The sequence below is a fragment of the Ambystoma mexicanum genome, chromosome 2q, assembly GCF_040938575.1.
Source record: "Ambystoma mexicanum isolate Mex_15411 chromosome 2q, UKY_AmexF1_1, whole genome shotgun sequence".
In the NCBI taxonomy this organism is placed as follows: Eukaryota; Metazoa; Chordata; class Amphibia; order Caudata; family Ambystomatidae; genus Ambystoma; species Ambystoma mexicanum.
Genome location: NC_090924.1, coordinates 1,440,748,675 through 1,440,766,962, shown reverse-complemented (window position 1 = coordinate 1,440,766,962; position 18,288 = coordinate 1,440,748,675). Strand labels below are relative to the sequence as shown.

General features: G+C 44.7%; 1 protein-coding gene across 5 annotated transcripts in view; it reads right to left on the bottom strand.

Moving 5' to 3' along the window:
- The window catches only part of LOC138570252 (zinc finger protein 268-like), a 113,052-nt gene that overhangs the window by 46,498 nt on the left and 48,266 nt on the right, over positions 1 to 18,288 (bottom strand). For 2 of the 5 annotated variants that reach the window (XM_069649006.1, XM_069649008.1), the window contains exon 2: positions 611 to 826. The exons of the other annotated variants lie outside the window; for them this stretch is intronic. The gene's annotated coding sequence lies outside the window, so the exon portion shown is untranslated. The remainder of the gene's footprint in view (positions 1 to 610; positions 827 to 18,288) is intronic. 5 annotated transcript variants of the gene reach the window in all.

The window sequence follows — 18,288 nt, the reverse complement described above, 5'->3', positions numbered from 1 at the left end:
CCCTGCTAGGAGGGCCTTAAACGCCAGCTGCCTGACAAGGACCCTGAAAATGAGGAAAGAATACGTTTCACAACAAGTCAAGTGCTAAAGAGGTCCAGCCAGGCACTACCCAACCTATGTCCGAGGAGGGACCTGGTGAGAAGTATAAAGTGTAAAAGCCCCAAGAAATACCCATCCACAACCTATTTTTTTTACTTATATGGTTGAAAAAGTACAACCTTTCAATATACAAAAGTGAGACAATCAGGTTAAAAGAAGAAAAAAAAGGAGTAATCAAATACAAAAATACAGGAATAACCAAATCCAGATATTTATGAATGACAAAAGAAAAATACATTTGTACATGATTCTATGTCTGTATCGTAAATTGGTTAATAAAACATTTAACTGAACCTATTAAGAAAATAATCATAATTAAGAATTAAATACAATTCTTGGATACTATCTACAATCTCAATAGTTTAAAAGTCATAAACAGAAAATAAAGAATCAAAAATCAAGACATATTTAAATAATCAATCAACCGTGCATAGATAACGAAGGAAAAGCTAGCCTAAACGTAGCAATAGCAAAAATGTCATTGCTGCGATAGTAACACTAACACGTTTACCGTTCAAGATTTCAACCCACAAATCTTCAGATGTTAGATTGACATATTCCAAAAAGTAGATGTGAAGATAGTAATTGCTTTTCTGAGAGAACATTGGACATATCACTAGATGCTTTAAAGTTTCTGATTCTTGGGGCTTCCCACAAAATCGACATGATGGATCCTCTCCATTAATCGCTTAGCGACAATGCTGCGCTTCTCTTGTCGGCCACAAATCTAAACGAAAACGTAAAAACAAATTGGTATAAATTCGACAAGGAAAGGATTCGAGATCTATAAGTGCCACAGGGAAAGTGCTGATGTGCCATGTCATCGGGTGCAGATCCAATCATATCGGCAGAGTTTAATTTTAGCAGAATCAGGGTTGAATACCAGAAGCTTTGTTGAAATGTCTGCAGCTTTTAGGATCTCAATTAAATATTGCTTCCATGAACGCATAAAATGATCCTTAGCACATTTGACATAGGATGCTAAACCAAACAGCAAAGATTTGGGGTCATGCGCAACATGCATTGTCTTAATAAAATGCACAACTTCCAGAAATAAGAAATACCAAGAGATTGGAGACCCAATTCATATCTAACAATACATATTGGTTGGCTTGCAGGTAGGCAGAGCTCCTGTTACCAAAAAATGCTTTCCAGATGTAACCAGAATGCCCTATGTTTCTACTCTCTTGTTTCTGAACCATAAACGACTATAGAGGAAGTACATTTCCCATATTTGCAATGTATTATTCGAGCCTGGGCAACTGATATTTGAATCTTCTTTCTAAGTACCAAACGGTAAGGCTGATTGTTTGTGTCGAGTCCCAAATCTATATACTCCGACACTATTTCTAAACTCGATCCGTGTAGTATCTAATTGAATGAGCAAAGTTTAATTTGATGAGAGGCAGCACAGATTTTTTAGTTTTGGACATATTGAGGGTAAAATGGTTAATCTCAGCATAATCCGGGAGTGCTTTACACAGTTTTTGTAAGCCGTTTGGAGTTTTTGAAAGAAGCACCCAATCATCAGCGTAAATAAGCCATGGAACGCCACAATTAGGGGGATCAGACATCACTTTGTTAAGATGCATGTTCATATCAGAGACAAAGAAGTTGAAAAGTGCAGAGGCTAAAATGCAGCCTTGTTTGAGGCCTCTGTAAATTGGAATAGGCACTAATAATAACCCATCAAGTGATAGACTAATCTAAACAGAGGTGTTGGAAGGTACAAGAGAAATTAGAGTGTATACATGCATGGGACAAGCAGCTTTCCCCAATGTATCCATTAACAATTCACGGGATACAGAGTGAAAGGCACTCTTGAAATACACAAAAGCCATATAAATTGGCTGACTCATCTGTTTTCCATACATTTTTATAGCATTGAAAATCATCAGATTAATCGCTGTACCCAAACCTGACACAAAGCCCATCTGGAATGTATCATGTAATTGCTGTTCTGTCATCTAGGAATTGAAATCGCGAAAAATCAGGTGAGCGAAAAGTTTCCCTGGGACATCTATGAGAGCTATGGGTCGGTAGCTCTGAGGGAGTTCACGATTACCCTTCTTGAAGATGGGTACTACAATCGATTTCTGCCAAGAAGGCGCTATCGGTTGGGTTTTAACAACGTTAAGATAGATTTTTTGTAATATGTCTGCTCATAGTTCAGGATGGGTTTTATGCATAACGCTGTTAAGCCTTTCAGGCTGAGGCGCTCCAGAGGAGCTGAGTTTAGTGATGTAGAATAATATATTGCTTCTATCAAAGCAAATGCTGGTGTGAACAGGCATGTGCTTTAACAATGGAGCGCATGGAGGGTTTGGTGCTCGAGCATAGAGGTCTTTCAAATACAAAATCATTTTTTTTTTCTGGACTGCATTAATTTGTACAGAGATCTGGGAATCATGACTCGCCTGATTGAGTTGATTCCAACTGAAGGCAGTATTTTTGGAAACTAGTTTACGTAACGTGTTCTGCATCATTCTGAATGATCAGAGCTTTGCGTGACCTGAGCCAGTTCTTGTATTGGTTCTTGACATGCTTAGTTTTGATGATTTTGAGTTCGACAGGCAATCTTATCAAACTCCTAAGATTTGAGCCCAAATCAGTTTTCTTGTTGCGCAATTCTTGGTCGTAGTGATGTTTATGCTTAAATACTAGGTTGGCTGTCATCGACGGCTGCTCTATAAATACGTTTAAGGCTGCTATATAGAAGCCATCATTTCCTGTCAAATTAGAGAAAGAGTCCGAAAGTCATGGTTCTGCAGAAGAGATTGCAGTTGTATGAGTAACAAAGAAGTCCGTCTGAATCTGTTTTTTCCTCCAGACACAGTCAGAGTGGATTTGTAATTTTTGGTGCAGTAGAGGAGCAAGACATTGACCATGTTAAAGATAGTAAATCGTGGTCGCTATATTTATGTGGCACAATTTGGAAGTATTGAGCAAGAGCAAACAGATTTCTGGTGGTAAATATGTAATCAATTGTGGCTGATTGAAGGTCTCTCCTCCAAGTGCACTGTGGCTGGATTTCGCCATGAACAGATCCATTGAGCATAAAGAATTGATGCTCTTCCATTAATGATAGCCACCACTGTTCAAGTGGTTTAATTGTACGCATCTTGACAGGAAGACAATGTAAATTGAAATCACTCAGTATGACAGCATGGTCAATAGAGCGCTGAGATCTAGAAGATACGTCACACCATGGACAAAGCGCTCAGCGTCTATACTTGAATGGTTCCAATACAAGTTAACAAGAGCAATGGTCTCACTGGGAGTGGTGATCTTGACGAGCTGAGTATGCATATTCGGACTGGCCCATGGATCTAATTGAAGGCCTTTAGAAACTTTTACTGCGACTAATAGACCCGTCATTGTACGACCTTTGGCTTGGGTTTTGCCCGGTACCATAGAAATTACATTATCATCCCATACTGGGAGATCAACTAGCCATGTCTTTTGAAGTGCTACAATATCCAATTTATCAAGGGGAAGGCAGGTGGAGTTAAGAAGATGTTGGAAGCCTCTAGTGTACCAGCTCGCAAGACTACACTGAAATCGTTTCATACCAATGGGTATCGAATTTAAACTGGGGCCTCACAATAGGACAGCATGTGCTGGTTTGTGCATCGATTCTACACTGCAAAGGGTCTTGAAGGCACCTTGAAAACAAGTGATTCTAAAGGGTGAATTCCCTAAAGAATTTAGTAACGGTACCATAGGAGTACCAACGGGAGACCAGACGTCAACCCAGTGAGTCTGAAAGGATTGCAGAGCCAGGTTGTGAAGAATGTGTTACAAAGTAACACGAGAAATGCGTAAGAAAGAGGACCGCATTCGTACGTAAGAAAGAGGACTGCGTTTGTATGAGTGTTCCGTTGAAGCCAAAGGAAGACTTCAAAGGGCAAAAAGATTCAAGTAACAGTGTAAACTCAAAACTAGGGAGATGCGTATGTGCGAATCAATAAATGGAATGAAGTTAGACATTGACGGGATACAAGGGAAAAGAAGGCCAGAAGCCCGTGGAAAAGGTGCAATAGGCACGAAAGGAAAAACAGTGAAAAAACAGTGCTAGCGAACTGAAAAGACATAAAAAGGTGCAGCGGTGCACAGAAGTGTAAAAGAAGCGTACAAGAGGCACAGGAATAGAAGACAGTTTAAGTGTGCATGAGAAAGGGAAAGGAATACATTAAAGTGGTGCAGGAAGCCCTGGAAGATAAAAAATGCAAAGGAAATCAAGAGAGGGGCAAAGGGTCAGAGTGGTCACAATGAAGAAAAGCAAAGAGCCTGGCGTTTTCGAAAGCCTCAGATACTACCTCTTTGTGTATGGAACTAGAACGGCCTGAGCTTGGGGAAGGGAACCCTGAGAGGCCTATTGAGCAAACTGACTTTATGTTTTGTTTTGAAAGCTGGAAGAGGCCTGAGCTTCGGGAAGGGAACCCTGAGAGGCCTTTTGATGAAAGTAAAGTGAACAAGCTGAAGCTTGGGGAAGGAAAGCCCAAGGACCTCGAAGACACTGAAGTTATTTAAACTAACTGTACAGGCCCTGTGGAGAAGGTGTTACGAACAGCGCTGGTGAGTGATCCCCTCTTTGTGACATTGACCAAATTGAAAATTGTGAGAAGACCACTCGAAATCAACTTTGGTTCTGCCAATTTTGTTAAACCAATATATATATTTCCTTTTCAAATGACGTCCATCACATTTTTATAGAACATGAGGGCAAGCATAGGTTTAGACACAGACAGACTTTTGTTTTGGTCTATTAGACAACAACGGCCATTAGAAATATCAGGTAAGGGAACCATCCCTTTAGAATTAGGGCCAGTCAGGCATTTCACCAACCTAGGAAACTTAGTAAATAAAGGTTTTAAATCAAATACTTTTGAATCTGTTTCTCTCTTGATACCATGGCTGTCTCAGACCCTCCTCTTCTCTGCGTTCTTTCTCTCGCTTCCTTGCTAACTTACCTGTCTGCTTGCTTGGCACCCTCAGTGTGGCCTACTGCGCACTTGGGGGCTGCAACTGTAACCCCTAAAGCCCCCTGCCTCCTTGCACTTACCCAGCGCTGCGCTGCCCTGGCTGCACTTACTCAGAGCCAAGCTGCCCTGATAGCACTTCCCCGTACCCTCTTCCTTGCACTTCCCCCCGCACTTCTTGTTGTCGCACTTGCACGATCTGAAGGACACAATAACTGGTAGGATCGTTTGTCTTGTCTTCCCTCTGTCTTCCCTCCCTTGTCTTGTGGCGCCTAGAAACACTTGTGTACATGCGCGTTATAAATGCCATATCATATCATATCATAGCCAATGAAATTACTAACCCTATATGTCTTCTATATGTAGCCTACCGTACTAACCAATTCCATCTCACCTCAGGTTTTAGTAATGTATCATTTATTTTGTGACGTCCCTACATATTCAAACAACACGACACACCTGTAACCAGCGCAAGAGTATTGGAAATCATGCGATGCCCATGTCCTGATCCCCGTTTCAAAAGCTTTCAATAAACAGTGAGTTTTGTCACATTTTTTGACTCTTCCTTTTTTGAGAGCAGGGGTTTTCCAATGGACCAGTTCGGCCATGGGGTATTTGTGTTGTGGTATTTTTTGTGTATTGTGGGGTTTAAGAAGTGTACTCATTCGAATTATTTCACATGCATAGTGGCTGGTGACATCACAAGAAGGTTGTGAACAGGACATTGGTGGAGGGCTGACCCGAAGTGGGACACGAAGTTGTTGGTGTAGGCAAATGGAAAAGGTGTTGTTTTATACCGGAGATAATTTGTTTTGAAGCTTTGAAAAATTTGAAGATTGCTGTACCATTTGGGTTGGGCTTGAAGAGCACTTGGAGAGTTGGCCTTTGAGGGTGGAGATTAGAGCATTGGTGGTGTGCGGAACATGCGCTTGTTAGGGCTGATGACGGAGAGGCTGGAACAGAATGGAGGTTGTTTTGGAGAAGTTGGTTCATCGTTGACAACTGCAAAATTGAAATTGCCATTGTTTGAAGTGTACAAAAAAATCCTGATTTGATGTCAAGTAAGTATCGGCAGTCAGAGTGTGACATGTCATCATGGGGGTACTCCCCTTAAGCACTTGTACAAGTTCCTTCTGCAGTAACAGGACAGAATATGGAAGTATAGCGCAGAATCGACTAGCAATACAGAGGGCAATATGGCGAGGCCATGGTCCCAGGAGGGTAGTCTTTCGAAATGTGTGCTGCAACACATGACCACATATTTGCATGCTGCATGTAAGGGAAAGAAATTAAGCAGCAGATTAGCAATACTGTAGTTATGGAAGATGTTTGAGGACAAGGAAGAGGACCCACCCAAGAGGTAATGGATGCTCAGCCAGCATGATGCAGGGGACGAAGCACCCATGGTTCCTCATCCTCCTCAAACAACAAACTCACCAACAAGAGGCCAGGGGATTTTACCCCTTGAAAGAGTTAAAGGCAGCAGCAGGATACACTAACCCTGTGTATGCACCTCCTGTGTATAGTAGCAAAGACGTACTTAGTGGCGCTAAACTGGCAAATAAGAAAACAGAGACTATGACTGACGAGCGCAAGGAGAAATGCGAGCTGGAAGCGAAGTTGACTGGGGGGTGAAAAAGTAACTCAGGAACATATAGGGGACAACTGGACGACAGTCCCGCCAAATGAGTGGGTAGGAGGACAAATATTGCTTAAATTGGACGGAACGATTGTGACAGAGCCTAGAGACCTTGAAAGAGAGGCTAAAGAGTGAAGGGGGATAGTGGAAGAGGACAGTGAATAGGGAGGGTTAATGGAGTAAGTGAAGAGAAGAGAAGGAGGAGCAGGAACAGTTGAGGAAGGAAGCAGAGAAAGTAGAAGAGAAGGAGAGAGGGGAAAGGGAAAAGAGAAGACAGAAGGAGATAGGGGAGAAGGCGACAAGAAAAGTTGAAGAAGAGAAAGAAAGGCAGCTGCAATTGAGAAGGGAGAAGAGGGAAATGGAGATTGAGAGAATTGTTAAAGAACGTGGGCACAAAAAGGAGAAAGAGAGGGACAAAAGGCAGGAGAGAGAGAGAGCAGTAGGGAGAGACACCTTAAGGAGGTGGTGGATACAATGACGGGTTCTAGACTTTCAGATGACGACGAGGAAGTGGGAATATGGAGAAGGATTGGGACGCAATACAGAATCAGAAGGGATATCGCTGCTGCCCCCGAGGCAAGCAGGAGCATAGCGGGGTCACCAACGAGGGGGGAGGTGACTCACTGGACAGAGCAGTGGAGAGACGACAGTGAAAAAAAAAACAGGTTGAGGCAACAACTTTGAGGATGAAGGTGATGAAGACAGTGATGACAGTTTAGGGACAATGGGGTCAGACAAATAACTAGGGGAGAGCGATGACAAAGAAGGGATGAGGCTGCGTCATCCCTCAGAGCGGGTAAACCCAGAGCGGAAGACACTGTGGGACAAAGAGGAGGATACAGAAAGTGAAAAGCTAGAGCCTGAGGGCTGCCTGAAGTGGTCCAAAAGCAGATTGCATAGTGCAGACAAAGTTACTCCATACGTTCAGAGGTTGAGAGTGTTACCAGGACAAAAGGAAAACCAGCATGACAGGAGCATTTACAGTCACAAAAGACATAGGGAAATAAGATAAAAGTGGGGCAGACGCAATTTCCAATCTTAGAAAAGGGTGGCGAGCAACCACAATTTATACCGTGACAACAGATGGACAAGGGTAATTTGAGGTGTAAGTTGCCATTGTTGACTGCAGAAGCAGGGAAATTGATTTATGAAATAGAAAGGTTGACAGCAGGGATAACACTAGCAATGGGCAACATGAAGAGCTTACTTTCTGTCATTCATGGGGAGGATGCAGGCGACGGGTGTATTACACCACAGACTAAGCCAGGGGTTACCAAAGCAAGTGTAGAAGCAATTGAAAAAAATGGGTGGGGATGGAGGCGAAGCCGTGGTCAGAAATTCAGTTGACTATAGTACACTATTGTTGACTAATGCAGGAGAACACGAGAAAAACGTGAGGAAAGAAAACAGGAAGAAGCAAAGTTAGTTCCGAAAAAATTGTCAAAGTGTTCAATGGAAGGGGCGATGTTAACTAGCGGAGAGGAAGTGGTTACCCAGAAAACACGCTGGGTTTTAAAACCGCAGCGTTTTCCAACACAACCGTGTTGTGTCTGCCTGAATCTGCTTTACCATTTGGGGCTCTCGGGCTCCCCACGGGGAGCCCGAGAGCCCCAAATGGAAAAGCAGATTCAGGCAGACACAACGCGGCGTTGCGGAAAACAACCGCGTTGTGTCTGCCTGAATCTGCTTTTCCATTTGGGGCTCTCGGGCTCCCCACATGGAGCCCGAGAGCCCCAAATGGAAAAGCAGATTCAGGCAGACAACGTAGCATTTCCCATTTGGGAGACCCAAACCGGAGACCCAAAGTGATAGCCACAGCAGGCAGAAACACACGCGGTTGTGTTGGAAAACGCTGCGGTTTTTCTTTCCAAGTTTCTCAGGCTCCTCCGAGCCGGAGGAGCCTGAGAAACTTGGAACGAAAAACCGCAGCGTTTTCCAACACAATAACGTTGTATTTATGTTTTCGGTCGCTTCAAAAGCGACCGCAAACATAAATACAACGTTTTTAAAGCTGCGGTTTTATTTCTAAGTTTTCCGGGCTCCTCCAGCCCGGAAAACTTAGAAAAAAACCGCAGCTAGTGCTTATTTTTTGTAAAAAAAATAAATAGCACTTACCGAGATTCAGCTGCAGCTTTCCTGCTCTGGTCTCCGGTCCGCGTCCTCCGAGTCCCGGCACTAATGAAGGGAAAGCCACCCAGCGGTAGACTTTGTTTACTACAGCTGGCTGGCTTTTCCTTCATTAGTGCCGCAAAAGCCAGCACAGGAGGGCCTCCATTTCACAAAATGGCGGCACCCCTGTGCTTGCTTTTTCGAATTTTGAGCTTGAATAGCTCAAAATTTTACATAGGAAGTTTTAAAACGGAGGATGCTAGTATTTTTTTTTAATGTGGCCTATCTATTTTTGAAATTAAAATTTTTACTAGACCATCCCTTTAAATGCAGTAGGTCAGAGGAGCAGTGTTAAAAAGACTCAGTACAGCTATTGACAGTTTTAGCTGAAAAGAGTTGCACTGCGGACAGGAAAGAATTACAGTAGTGCCAGAGGGAGGTTTTATATACTGGGCAGTTAACATCCCAAGAGGGTACAAGGGTGACCCCTGAAAGAGCATAAGTGATATTGAGAACGCTGCCACCAAAGATGGTGAGGGAGATGCAGCAATTCATAGGCCTTTGTAATTATTGCAGAGCCTGGGTGTTCGACTATGTACATACACTAGACCTCTTTTAAACAGGCTCAAGGAGGCTCAGAGGAGGGCTGGCAAACTAACGTGGACGGGTGAGATGACAGAAGCATTTGGTGAACTAAAATGGGCAATATGCACGTCCCCAGTCCTAGGAATCCCAGACTACAGTGCAGAATTGTGTTTGTTTTGACACACAAATGGAGTAGTGATGACAGCAGTGATCACACAGAAGACTACCTTAGGGCACAAAACAATTGCTTACTATAGTGGACATTTAGAGCCAGTGATGAGAGGCCATATCCTTGTGAACAAGCATTGGCTGCTGCTACCTTTGCAATAGAGAGATCAGCCAACATCACAATGGGCTGCAGTACCACTCTGTATGTGGAGCATGCCCTTTTTACCATTCTCAAGAAGCCTAAGAGCACATTGACCACACAGAGAGCATCCGGATAGGAGGTGATTATCTCGAATCCAGCAGTAAAAGTAGTGAGGTGTACAGCCGTATACCCAGCGACATTCATAGCAGAGTCAGTAGAAGAGGGATATTATGTCCATGACCACGTTCATAGAATATTATGACATTCCAAGAGCCAGAAAAAATGCCCTATGGGGAGGGGAGGTACTCTTTAGTGACGGGTCCTCAACAATTGACCAGATGTCAAGAGAACGACGTACTGGGACGGCAGTCGTGAAATGAAGACAGAATGGGCCTTTCAAAACAGCGACGAACCCAAGACTATCCTCACATTTCTCAGCACAAGCAGCAGAACTGGTTGCGCTCATAATGGCTCTATAAGCACATGTGGACAAGGAGCATACAGTATACTCTGACTCTGCATTTGTGACCTCAACAGCAAATGCAGGACTGTCACATTGGAAAAGGTAGGGCTTTCGACATGCTGATGGCATGCGAGGGCAGCACGCGTCCCTATTGGACAGGCTCACAGATGCGCTGCAGCTCCCATCAGCCATTGCGGTAGTGAAGGGCCAAGCCCACACAAGGGTGAATGAAGTGCGTTCCTGCAGCAACGAAGCAGCAGATACAGAAGCAAAGCAAGCAGCCTACTTTCTAGAAATAAATGAGTTTGATACTCCTCCTAATAGATGCACATGAGTTCATTGACCATTACCCAAATAATAGTACTAGGGACAAGCACCGGCGGAAGAGAAGCAATAATGGGTAACAAGTGGGTGTTCGATATTCCCAACAGATGCAATGTGGTGACAAGAGCACCGGAAAGCTGGTTATTCCCCTTACATTATTGCAAGTATCTCTCACGCAGCTCCACTACCAGACCCATCTTAGTAAAGATGTTCTTGCAGCACATATAGCAGAATATTGGTTTTCTCCAAACTTGGCAGAGCATATTGCTGCCTTTATGAATAATTGCATTATCTGCCAGAAGTGCACAATGGGACAGATGTTGAGTGCAGTATGTGAGGAAATTGGGAGCTGGGGTCTGGCATGGGGAGTATTGCAGTGGCAGTCACAATGCCCAGGTTAATAAACCCTGGAGATGTGGTATGTTGCATATGCTCGGACCGAGCTGGACCACAACTCCCATGAGGCCTTGGTATGCATGCATAACAGGCACGCAAGGTCACAGAGACCTTGATAAGCTCCTCCCTGGCCCATGCTGCTTGCTGGTGATTTTGCGGAATGCAGGCACAGGCCGGGAGATGCAGGAGCAGTTTTATCTTAGGATCTGGACCCAGGAGGCACTGTAGAGAACACAGTCCAGAGCAAGAGAACGCAGGTCTGTCTCCTTTCGCTCTTTGGTCTCCTGCTCCACCCGCTGGTATGCAGGAGTGGGGAGTGGTGGATTTGGGTCCTCAACGTTTCAATGCCGAACATTGCTTTGCCTGTGGAGGTTCCAGTAGGACTGCCCAGACCTCAGTTAAGTGAAACCTATGGTGCATTTTGGGGGGCATTGTGTTAACCAATGTGCAAAACAGAGAGGATTAACCTTTATAAACGTTCCACACAACACACTCTGTAGGACAGCATCAACGCTTGCATGTACACAAGTCTATGGCTATGCTTAATGCTTATTGTTCGTACATCCTTGCTGAACTACATTGCCAAGAATCCTTGTTGTGTAAAGGGAGTGTATCTTCATTCTCATGCCTGCATGTTGTGCTGCTGGGTATTATGCAACTGGGATCAGGGCCAAGCTATTGCCCACACTGTTAGTTTCATGTGCTGCTTAATGTGCCACTGTTTGATAATGTGCAACTGTGTGTTGCTTACATTGCTTAAGGGTGTATGAGGGGGCAAGGGGTTTCACAATTTAATTAGGGAAGGGTGAGCTCTGGAAGTAGAAGGTGTCCTTGATTAAGGATGGGCACAGGGCTTGATATGGTCAGTGAGACCTGTTAAAGTACATCATGTCTGTGCTGGAGTGTCTAGGTACTACGAGGCCAACAAGAATAGGCCCAATTAGGTATTTGTGTGTATGTTCTTATCCTCTCACCTCTATACCTATCCAAAACAGTGTTCCCTAATCCTCTTTCCTGTTTCCCTAGCCCCCTAACCACAACCTCTCCCTAACCCTCTTCCCTTCATTGGCTGCCTCGAGTTACCTGCTACTTCAAAGTCAGGAACCAGTGCCAACAAGGTGGTTGGTTGACTATCATTTAGCTTCTTTGGTCAGGAAAGAGTTGTGAGGAACTCCTGGGGCATGACAATCACCAGCCCCCGCCTTGCCACCTAAACCAAATGGAGTCAGCCTCTATGCCTTTAGCTGAGGTGCTAAAGGCACTGCAAGAAATGCAGACCGAGTTAGTTCATTCGAGACAGGAGACCAATACACTAACGATGCAGGTTAGTGGCTTGATTGCCCAAGGTACACCCCTTCAAGGGGCAGCTGCAGCTTCATCCTCTGGATCTTCAGGTCGGATAAATACATTAGTGGTGCAGCAACAATTAGGAGTTCTCCTCGCTCCAATGGAGAGCTTCCTAGGGGACCCACGAAAATTCTCAACTTTCCTAACCCAATGTAAATTACACTTCCTTTGTAAACTCACAGCTTTCGGAGCTACACAAGCCAAGACAGCATTTGTGATTTCATATTTATTGGGGGATGCTGCAACATGGGCAATTCCATGGGTACAAAAGGATGATCCTATTCTTTATGGTTGGGATCAGTTTTCAGGAGACTTTGCATGACTATTTGACCGTAGGAATGTGCCTTTGTCCCAGAACAAGGAATTGTTTGCCCTTAGGCAAGGAACTAAGGATTTAGTCACCTATGTGACGCAATTTAATAGATTTGTTGTTGAAACAGAATGCCAGAGCATTATCAATCTGTGCAGTTCTATCAAGGTTTGCAAGATGAGTTAAAGGATGCAATAGCCCATGTGGAGCCCCAGCCAGCATATGTAGCGGACTAATGAACTTGGCCTTGAGGTTAGATGCTTGATTAATTGAACAGAAAGGGGAGATGAGGAAGACAGAGGGGGTTCCTTTTGAACAACTAGACAAGAGTAGGGAGGTGAGTTTTCGTCAGTCAGAAGGGGAACCCATGCAAATCAGAAGTGTGCGGGGGGCTGTTGTCCTCTGAGGAGAAGATGCAGAGAAGAACCAAAAATCTGTGCTTATATTGTGGAAGGCCGGGCATAATATAAGAAACTGCCCCAATACTCCAGCACGGATCACTGATAGGAAAAAAACTGTGGCGGCAAAAGAGCAGGCTTGGTAGGTGGGGGAACGATGACACTGAGCCTAATAGGATCGAGTTCCCAAGTTCAGCCACTAATACCATTCAGCTTAAGACACCTCACTGATATCTACTGTTTACCCTGTTATTTGCTAATACAAAGGAAACAGTTTCAGCCACGGTAGACTATGGGGCCACGGGAAACTTCCTTGATATCACGTTAGCAACAAAGTTGGGAGTCCCCACTATAATTAAGAATGAGACGGGAGGGAACGCATCTTGAATTTTGACATTAAGCAGTGTGCTTCTATTTGACCAATGTAGGAGGCCAACAATCTTTCTGGTTGTGGGGGCTGTCATGGAGAGTAACATTGGGACGGTGGCTACTGTCCTGCCCAAGAAATAGCAAGAATTCGCTGGGCTGTTTGACAAATTAAGGGCTGAAACATTGCCTCCCCACAGAACCTATGAATGTGTGATTGACCTAGAGGGCAATGCCAAACTTCCAGGCAGTTTTATTTATGCCCTTTCAGAAAAGGAGACATAGCATTGGCGACAGTATCTTGATGAAATGCAGGCATGTGGGTTTATTCATCATTCAAAATCACCAATTTCCTCACCATTATTTTTTGTCACTGAAAAAAGAGAGTACTTTAAGAACCTGAATTGACTATCGGGCATTAAATAAGGTTAACATCACATCAAAAATAGGTTCCCACTGCCATTGATTTCTGTATTGCTGGATCAGGTAAAGACAGCTGCGATGTATACACCAAACTGGATTTGAGTGGGGCATACCATCTTATTGGAGTGAACGAGGGCGATGAGTGGAATACTGCCTTCCTCACAAAGTTTGGTCTTTTTGAATACATGGTCATACCATTTGGATTGTGGAATGCTCCTGCCGCCTTTCAGCACTTTATGCAGGAGGTGTTGCAGGATTATTTAGATCTTTTTATAATCGTATACTTTGATGACATTCTAATCAATTCAGAGTCAGTGGAACAACATGTTCAAAATGTAAAGACTATGGGCCTCATTCCGAGTCTGGCGCTAACCAATGGCGGTAGTAGCGCCTTGGTCGGCACCGGACCCGTACCGGCACCGCCCTGGTGGAATGGGAAATTACCACCCTATTCCGAGTTGACCAGGGCGGTAATTTCCCATTCCCTAGGGCTCTTCCCCATTCCCAAATGAGCCCCCATAGGACTCAATGGGAATGGGGAAATTGCAAATAACTATTGGCTAAAAAGCCCCTTTGCGCTCTCGTCCTTAACGCCTGCTAAAAGCAGGCGTTAAGGACGAGGGCGCAAAGGGAACTCGGAATGTGGCGGTAAGGGATTACCGGTACCGGTCTCGTTAACGGTGACCGGTATCCCTTACCACCATACTCGGAATGAGGCCCTATGTGTTGAAACGCTTGTAAATGTACAACTTGTTTTCAAAATTGTAGAAGTGTAAGTTCTATACAACTAGGGTGGAATTCTTGGGGTTCATACTGACTCCTGCTGGCATAATCATGGACGATAGAAAGGTGCCGGCAGTAACGAGGTGGCCATCCCCTCAGTGTGTGAAGGATATCCAGTCATTCATGGGACCTTCTACCATAGGTTTATCAACAGTTTTTCGTACACCATCTCACCAATAACACGACTATTGAGAAAGACAAGCAGGTGTTGCTGGGATGATGAAGCAGAGAGGACTTTCAAAAAGATGAAGGCTGCTTTTACTGAGGCCACACTATTGCAGCATCCCGATCCAGGGAGACAATTTCAAGTAGAGACGGATTGCAATTGGGGCAATTTCGTCACAACAGGATGATGAAGGGGTAATGTACACAGTATCCTTTTTCTCACACAAATTGACAAGCTATGAACAAAACTATACTGTAACTGAAATAAAACTCCTAGTCATAAGGGCTGCCTTTCAGGAGTGGCAACATTATTTGATGGGAGCATGACATCCTGTAATAGTCCTCACAGATAACAAGAATTTACAATATTTAAAGACTAAGAAAAGTTTGAGTCCCCAACAGCTACAGTGGTCTCAGTTCTTTGAGGAGTTTAATTTCCTCGTCACATTTCGCAAAAGCAATAGGAAGGCTGATGCCTTGACCAGGCAGGAGAATACCGAAAAGCCAATACAGTAGGACAGGTGTATCATACCTGTGCAAAGATTGTAGGGGTGGTGGCTAAGGACATATTATCAGAGGTGCAAGATAATTTCCCCAGGAAGGAGTGTCAGAAGTGGAAAATGGGGAACGGATTGCAAACAATCCGAGATGGGTTGCATTTCAGGAGGTTAAATTATTCCTCCCCACAGTATCTCTGAGAAGGAAGGAAATGTTAAGGACGAGGGCGCAAAGGGAACTCGGAATGTGGCGGTAAGGGATTACCGGTACCGGTCTCGTTAACGGTGACCGGTATCCCTTACCACCATACTCGGAATGAGGCCCTATGTGTTGAAACGCTTGTAAATGTACAACTTGTTTTCAAAATTGTAGAAGTGTAAGTTCTATACAACTAGGGTGGAATTCTTGGGGTTCATACTGACTCCTGCTGGCATAATCATGGACGATAGAAAGGTGCCGGCAGTAACGAGGTGGCCATCCCCTCAGTGTGTGAAGGATATCCAGTCATTCATGGGACCTTCTACCATAGGTTTATCAACAGTTTTTCGTACACCATCTCACCAATAACACGACTATTGAGAAAGACAAGCAGGTGTTGCTGGGATGATGAAGCAGAGAGGACTTTCAAAAAGATGAAGGCTGCTTTTACTGAGGCCACACTATTGCAGCATCCCGATCCAGGGAGACAATTTCAAGTAGAAGTAGTAGTCTACCCATGCCAGAAGAGCCTTGGACATGCCTCTCTATGGATTATGTTACGGATCTACCCAGGGATGGAAAATTGAATACCATCATGGTAGTGGTGGACTATTCCTCAAAGCCAGCATATTTTATTCCATATGTGGGAATTCCTAATGCTGGGAAAATCTTGTGTGTTGTTTTTACAATAGGTGGTGAGGTTGCATTGTCTGCCTAGATCAATAGTATCGCACTGGGGGTCTCAGTTTACTTCCAGGGTTTGGCATGCCTTCTGTAAAATGCTAGGAATCCCATGTGCATTTTCCACAAGTTATCATCCGTAAACTCCTGGACAAACAGGAAGAGTCCATCAGACTATGGAATACTACCTGCATTGCTTTATAGCAGACGGGATGCAGTCATGGGCTCAGGCATTGTGGTTGTGGAGTTCTGCTATAATAATTCAAATCATGATTCATTGGGAAGGTCTACTCATTACTGTTAATATGGACAAGAGTGTAAGATGTTGCCTGAATAACTCTGATCAGGCAGTAAGATTCCTGCGGTAACGGAGCAGAAACAGGAACTTCTAGAAATAAGAAGGCGAGCACGCCACCATTTGGACAGGGCTAAAAAAGCTTATAAGAAACAGGTAGAAAAAAGGAGACAAAGGAGTCAGAAGTATGTAGTGGCGGACTGAGGTTTGATGTCCACGCAACATATCAGATTGTCTGGTTCACGTAAAATCTTACCACGATACATTGGTCCTTATGTCATTGTAAAATGTATTTCACAAACTGTGGTTCATAAGCGACTTCCGTCCAATCTGAAGATATATCCTGTTTTTCATGTTTCTTTCATTAAACCTGCAGTGGCCGACACTCGAACACGAAAGTCGCCTGCATTGATGCAGAATGGACAAGAGGAATTTGAAGTGTGCATGATTTTTTATTCCAAGCTGCATGGCAAGAAATTGTGGTATTTCATTTCATGGGTGGAGTTTGGTCCTGAAGACATTTCTTGGGAACCCGCAGATGCGGGCCATGCCCCACTTTAGGTGGAGAAATTTCACTGTTCTTACCCGGATAAGCCGGGGCCTTGAAGGGCCCCTGGAGAGGGTGATAATGTGAGGAAATGGGGAGCTGAGATCTGGCATGGGGAGTATTGCGGTGGGAGCCACAACGCTTGGGCTAATCCTGGAGATGTGCTGTGCTGGGACACCGGACCACGCTGGACCACAACTCCCATGAGGCTTTGTCCTTGTTATGCATACGTAACGCATTGGCAAGGTCATGGAGGCAAGCTCCGAAGGCCCGTGCCGATTGCTGGTGATTTTGCAGAATGCAGGCATGGGCTGGGGGAGGCAGGAGCAGTGTTATCTGAGGATCGGGCCTGCTGACGCATGGCCGGTGAACACGGTCCAGAGCAGGAGAACGAGGAAGTTCGGTTTCATTTCGCTCTTTGGTCGCCCGCTCCTTCCGACGGTATGCAGGAGTGGTGAGCAGCGGATTTGGGTCCACAGCGTTTCAATGCCTGACATTGCTTTGGCTGGAGAGGTTCCGGTAGGACTCCCAGGCCTCAGTTAAGTGAAACCTATGGCACATTTTTGGGGGCATTGTGTTAACCATTGTGCAAAGCAAGAAGGACTATGTTTTATGGACATTCCACACAACACACTCTGAAGGGGCAGCAGGAACGCTTATATGTGCACAAGTATGTGGCTAAGCTTAATGCTTTTTGTTTGTACGTCCTTGCTGAACTCCATTGCCAAGAACGCTTATTGTGTAAAGGGAGCGTAGCTTCCTTCTCATGCCTGTATGTTGTGATGCTGGGTATTATGCAACTGAGATCAGAGCCAAGCTATTGCACACTGTAAGGAAGGCATGGATATCAGAAGTACGACAGACACAAGGAGTACAATTCAAGGGTGTTCATTGAACAGTATATGGGTGAGAAGAAACACCTAATCTAGGCCTAAATCCTAGATGGGAGCAATTCACAACCATCAAAGTAAAGAAGACGGGGGGCGTGGCTAGCCAGCCATGTAAGAGGCTGGAATGACCTGGAGCTCCGTAGATCCGACGAGATCCTTAGTCTGCTACACGGCGGATTGCGCTGCAATCATCTATAAAACGCAGGCCCAGCCACATGAGACTGTGGGGCATGCAAGGAGCCATGCCACGCCTGCAACGATCTATATTGTGAGGACAAAGCAGTGAATTACTCTCCCTGAAGCGTCCATGATTCCGTGACCGAAATGGCCGCCGTGGAGAACAAAGGACCTGGACACAAAGTATCAAGATTATCGTAGTGCGGCGCATCAAGAGACACTAGTTGCAACAGTAACCGAAGGAGAAGCCAGCTGGAGGAAGCCGAGGATGGCGAGCTGGCTGCTCAACCACATAAACCAAGC